The sequence below is a fragment of the Lolium rigidum genome, chromosome 7, assembly GCF_022539505.1.
Source record: "Lolium rigidum isolate FL_2022 chromosome 7, APGP_CSIRO_Lrig_0.1, whole genome shotgun sequence".
NCBI classification, from domain to species: domain Eukaryota; kingdom Viridiplantae; phylum Streptophyta; class Magnoliopsida; order Poales; family Poaceae; genus Lolium; species Lolium rigidum.
This window is the reverse complement of record NC_061514.1, coordinates 306,235,654-306,242,579: the sequence shown is the minus strand read 5'-3', so window position 1 is coordinate 306,242,579 and position 6,926 is coordinate 306,235,654.

Here is a 6,926-nt window from a genome sequence, read left to right as displayed (position 1 = left end):
CGTGCGGCTGATGGTAGTAATATTGCAGGAAGTGAAGATGCAGTAAAACAGTAAACAAGCGATGTTTGCAGTATTGGAAACAAGGCCTAGGGATCATACTTTCACTAGTGGACACTCTCAACATTGATCACATAAATAAATAAGTTCTCTTCCTTTGTGCTACATATACTCTTGTTTGATAATGAACACCATTCGTTGTGTAGGGCTACAAGAGCACCTCAATGCCGGAGTTAACAAGCTCCACAACATTCGGCATTCATATTTAAGTAACCTTTAGAGCATAATAGATCTTTGTAATTTAAACCGAGTACTAACATAGCATACACATCGTCACCTTTACACTATGAAGGGGGAATAAATCACATCAATACTATCATAGTAATAATTAACTCCATAACCTACAAGAGATTATGATCATAGCCTACGCCAAGTACTACATGATGCACACACTCGTCACCATTACACCGTGAAGGAGGAATAGACTACTTTAATAACATCACAAGAGTAGCACATAGACTAATAGTGATACAAAGCTCATATGAATCTCAATCATGTAAGGCAGCTCATGAGATCATTGTATTGAAGTACATAGGAGAGAGATTAACCACATAGCTACCGGTACAGCCCTTAGCCTCGATGGAGAACTACTCCCTCCTCATGGGAGACAAGCAGCGGTGATGAAGATGGCGGTGGTGTTGATGGAGATGCCTTCCGGGGGCACTTCCCCGTCCCGGCGGCGTGCCGGAACAGAGACTCCTGTCCCCCAGATCTTGGCTTCGCGATGGCGGCGGCTCTGGAAGGTTTCTCGTACCATGGCTTTTCCGTATCGAAGATTTAGGTCAGGGAGCTTCTTATAGGCGAAGAGGCGGAGTCGGAAGGGCTACGGAGGGGCCACACGCCAGGGTGGCGTGCCCCCCTCTCTGGCCGCGCCGCCTTATTGTGTGGGGGCCCAGGGCCTCCCCTCTGGTGGCTCTCGGGTGTTCTGGAAGCTTCGTGGAATTCTAAGATGCTGGGCGTTGATTTCGTCCAATTCCGAGAATATTTCCTTACTAGGATTTACGAAACCAAAAACAGCGAGAACGACAGAACGGCCCTTCGGCATCTCGTCAATAGGTTAGTTCCGGAAAATGCATCAAAACGATATAAAGTATGAACAAAACATGTAGGTATTGTCATAAAACTAGCATGGAACATAAGAAATTATAGATACGTTTGAGACGTATCAAGCATCCCCAAGCTTAGTTCCTAGTCGCCCTCGAGTAGGTAAACGATAACAATGATAATTTCTTAAGTGACATGCTACCAACATAATCTTGATCAACATTATTGTAAAGCATATGAGATGAATGCAGCGATTCAAAGCAATGATGAAGACAATGAGTAAACAACTGAATCATATAGCAAAGACTTTTCACACTTCTTGATCATAGTATATCATCCTCCTCTCTTGACCATTGAAAACTTCCTCCACACCAAACTTAAAACAAACTCATTAGAGGGTTAGTGCATAATCAAAAATTTCACATGTTCGGAGGTGACACAATCATTCTTAACACTTCGGACATTGCCCAAAGCTACTGGAAGTCAATGGAACAAAGAAATCCATCCAACACAAAGCAAAAGAGGCAATGCGAAATAAAAGGCAGAATCTGTCAAAACAGAACAGTCCGTAAAGACGAATTTTTTAGAGGCACTGGACTTTCTCAGATGAAAATGCTCAAATTGAATGAAAGTTGCGTACATATCTGAGGATCACACACGTAAATTGGCAGATTTTTCTGAGTTACCTACAGAGAACCCTGCCCAAATTTGTGACAGACAGAAATCTGTTTCTGCTCAATAATCCAAATCTAGTATTAACCTTGCTATCAAAGACTTTACTTGGCACAACAATGCAATAAAATAAGATAAGGAGAGGTTGCTACAGTAGTAACAACTTCCAAGACACAACAAAACAGTAGCAAAATAAAGACATGGGTTATCTCCCAAGAAGTTCTTTCTTTATAGCCATTAAGATGGGCTCGAGTAATTTCAACGATGTACTCCCAAGAAATAAGAGTTGAAGCAAAAGAGAGCATCAAAAAGCAAATTCAAAACACATTTAAGTCTAACATGCTTCCTATGCATAGGAATCTTGTAAATAAACAAGTTCATGAAGAGCAAAGTAACAAGCATAGGAAGATAAAACCAGTGTAACTTCAAAATTCTCAACACAAAGAGGGGAAACTTAATATTATTAAGATGCATATAGCCATGTTTCCCTCTCTCATAATAACTTTCAGTGGCATCATGAACAAACTCAACAATATAAGTATCACATAAAGCATTCTTATTCACATGCATAAAAGTATCATTACTCTCCACATAAGCATAATCAATTTTATTAGTTGTAGTGGGAGCAAATTCAACAAAGTAGCTATCATTATTATTCTCATCATCAAATATAGGAGGTATAGTATCATCATAATAAACTTTATCCTCCAAAGTAGGCGGCACCGAGAAGACCACTATCATTATAATCATCATATATGGGAGGCATATCATAATCAACATAAACTTTCTCCTCAATACCCGGAGGGCTAAATAGATCATTTTCATCAAAACCGACCTCCCCAAGCTTAGAATTTTCTATATCATTATCAACAATGGTGTTCAAAGCGTTCATACTAATATTACTACTAGCATGCAAATAAGGTTCCATAGGTTTTTTAATTTTCGCATTAAACCATTCATGTCTTGACTCGGGAAATAGTTTAAAAAGCTCACGGATGTTTTCCATTATGCCTTACTAGTGTTTTTAACAAGAAACAAAAAGATGCAATTGCGGGATCTAAAGGAAATAGCTTCGAGCACACACACAACGGCAAATGAAAAGTACTCAGCTACTCGGGACCGGAGTATGAGTGCCTTTTACCTTTCCTCCCCGGCAACGGCGCCAGAAAAGTGCTTGATGTCTACGTGTGCTTCTATTCTTGTAGACAGTGTTGGGCCTCCAAGAGCAGAGGTTTGTAGAACAGTAGCAAGTTTCCCTTAAGTGGATCACCCAAGGTTTATCGAACTCAGGGAGGACGAGGTCAAAGATATCCCTCTCAAGCAACCCTGCAATCACGATACAAGAAGTCTCTTGTGTCCCCAACACACCTAATACACTTGTCAGATGTATAGGTGCACTAGTTCGGCGAAGAGATAGTAAAATACAAGTGGTATGAATGAATATGAGCAGTAGTAATGGCGCCAGAAAAGTGCTTGCTGCGTGCAGTTGATGGTAGTAATATTGCAGGAAGTGAAGATGCAGTAAAACAGTAAACAAGCGATGTTTGCAGTATTGGAAACAAGGCCTAGGGATCATACTTTCACTAGTGGACACTCTCAACATTGATCACATAAATAAATAAGTTCTCTTCCTTTGTGCTACATATACTCTTGTTTGATAATGAACACCATTCGTTGTGTAGGGCTACAAGAGCACCTCAATGCCGGAGTTAACAAGCTCCACAACATTCGGCATTCATATTTAAGTAACCTTTAGAGCATAATAGATCTTTGTAATTTAAACCGAGTACTAACATAGCATACACACTCTGTCACCTTTACACTATGAAGGGGGAATAAATCACATCAATACTATCATAGTAATAATTAACTCCATAACCTACAAGAGATTATGATCATAGCCTACGCCAAGTACTACACGATGCACACACTCGTCACCATTACACCGTGAAGGAGGAATAGACTACTTTAATAACATCACAAGAGTAGCACATAGACTAATAGTGATACAAAGCTCATATGAATCTCAATCATGTAAGGCAGCTCATGAGATCATTGTATTGAAGTACATAGGAGAGAGATTAACCACATAGCTACCGGTACAGCCCTTAGCCTCGATGGAGAACTACTCCCTCCTCATGGGAGACGAGCAGCGGTGATGAAGATGGCGGTGGTGTTGATGGAGATGCCTTCCGGGGCACTTCCCCGTCCCGGCGGCGTGCCGGAACAGAGACTCCTGTCCCCCAGATCTTGGCTTCGCGATGGCGGCGGCTCTGGAAGGTTTCTCGTACCATGGCTTTTCCGTATCGAAGATTTAGGTCAGGGAGCTTCTTATAGGCGAAGAGGCGGAGTCGGAAGGGCTACGGAGGGGCCACACGCCAGGGTGGCGTGCCCCCCTCTCTGGCCGCGCCGCCTTATTGTGTGGGGGCCCAGGGCCTCCCCTCTGGTGGCTCTCGGGTGTTCTGGAAGCTTTGTGGAATTCTAAGATGCTGGGCGTTGATTTCGTCCAATTCCGAGAATATTTCCTTACTAGGATTTCTGAAACCAAAAACAGCTAGAAACAAGAACTGGCCCTTCGGCATCTCGTCAATAGGTTAGTTCCGGAAAATGCATCAAAACGATATAAAGTATGAACAAAACATGTAGGTATTGTCATAAAACTAGCATGGAACATAAGAAATTATAGATACGTTTGAGACGTATCAAGCATCCCCAAGCTTAGTTCCTAGTCGCCCTCGAGTAGGTAAACGATAACAATGATAATTTCTTAAGTGACATGCTACCAACATAATCTTGATCAACATTATTGTAAAGCATATGAGATGAATGCAGCGATTCAAAGCAATGATGAAGACAATGAGTAAACAACTCGAATCATATAGCAAAGACTTTTCACACTTCTTGATCATAGTATATCATCCTCCTCTCTTGACCCTTGAAAACTTCCTCCACACCAAACTTAAAACAAACTCATTAGAGGGTTAGTGCATAATCAAAAATTTCACATGTTCAGAGGTGACACAATCATTCTTAACACTTCTGGACATTGCCCAAAGCTACTGGAAGTCAATGGAACAAAGAAATCCATCCAACACAGCAAAAGAGGCAATGTGAAATAAAAGGCAGAATCTGTCAAAACAGAACAGTCCATAAAGACGAATTTTTTAGAGGCACTCGGACTTTCTCGGATGAAAATGCTCAAATTGAATGAAAGTTGCGTACATATCCGAGGATCACACACGTAAATTGGCAGATTTTTCTCGAGTTACCTACGAGAACCCCGCCCAAATTCGTGACGTATGCAAATCTGCTTTCGCGCAATAATCCAAATCTAGTATTAACCTTGCTATCAAAGACTTTACTTGGCACAACAATGCAATAAAATAAGATAAGGAGAGGTTGCTACAGTAGTAACAACTTCCAAGACACAACAAAACAGTAGCAAAATAAAGACATGGGTTATCTCCCAAGAAGTTCTTTCTTTATAGCCATTAAGATGGGCTCAGTAATTTCACTGATGTACTCCCAAGAAATAAGAGTTGAAGCAAAAGAGAGCATCAAAAAGCAAATTCAAAACACATTTAAGTCTAACATGCTTCCTATGCATAGGAATCTTGTAAATAAACAAGTTCATGAAGAGCAAAGTAACAAGCATAGGAAGATAAAACCAAGTGTAACTTCAAAATTCTCAACACAAAGAGGGGAAACTTAATATTATTAAGATGCATATAGCCATGTTTCCTCTCTCATAATAACTTTCAGCGGCATCATGAACAAACTCAACAATATAAGTATCACATAAAGCATTCTTATTCACATGCATAAAAGTATCATTACTCTCCACATAAGCATAATCAATTTTATTAGTTGTAGTGGGAGCAAATTCAACAAAGTAGCTATCATTATTATTCTCATCATCAAATATAGGAGGTATAGTATCATCATAATAAACTTTATCCTCCAAAGTAGGCGGCACCGTGAAGACCACTATCATTATAATCATCATATATGGGAGGCATATCATAATCAACATAAACTTTCTCCTCAATACCCGGAGGGCTAAATAGATCATTTTCATCAAAACCGACCTCCCCAAGCTTAGAATTTTCTATATCATTATCAACAATGGTGTTCAAAGCGTTCATACTAATATTACTACTAGCATGCAAATAAGGTTCCATAGGTTTTTTAATTTTCGCATTAACCCATTCATGTCTTGACTCAGGAAATAGTTTAAAAAGCTCACAGATGTTTTCCATTATGCCTTACTAGTGTTTTTAACAAGAAACAAAAAGATGCAATTGCAGGATCTAAAGGAAATAGCTTCGAGCACACACACAACGGCAACAGAAAAGTACTCAGTTACCTGGGACCGGAGTATGAGTGCCTTTTACCTTTCCTCCCCAAGCAACGGCGCCAGAAAAAGTGCTTGATGTCTACGTGTGCTTCTATTCTTGTAGACAGTGTTGGGCCTCCAAGAGCAGAGGTTTGTAGAACAGCAGCAAGTTTCCCTTAAGTGGATCACCCAAGGTTTATCGAACTCAGGGAGGACGAGGTCAAAGATATCCCTCTCAAGCAACCCTGCAATCACGATACAAGAAGTCTCTTGTGTCCCCAACACACCTAATACACTTGTCAGATGTATAGGTGCACTAGTTCGGCGAAGAGATAGTAAAATACAAGTGGTATGAATGAATATGAGCAGTAGTAACGGCGCCAGAAAAGTGCTTGCTGCGTGCAGTTGATGGTAGTAATATTGCAGGAAGTGAAGATGCAGTAAAATAGTAAACAAGCGATGTTTGCAGTATTGGAAAGGCCTAGGGATCATACTTTCACTAGTGGACACTCTCAACACTGATCACATAAATAAATAAGTTCTCTTCCTTTGTGCTACATATACTCTTGTTTGATAATGAACACCATTCGTTGTGTAGGGCTACAAGAGCACCTCAATGCCGGAGTTAACAAGCTCCACAACATTCGGCATTCATATTTAAGTAACCTTTAGAGCATAGATCTTTGTAATTTAAACCGAGTACTAACATAGCATACACACTGTCACCTTTACACTATGAAGGGGGAATAAATCACATCAATACTATCATAGTAATAATTAACTCCATAACCTACAAGAGATTATGATCATAGCCTAC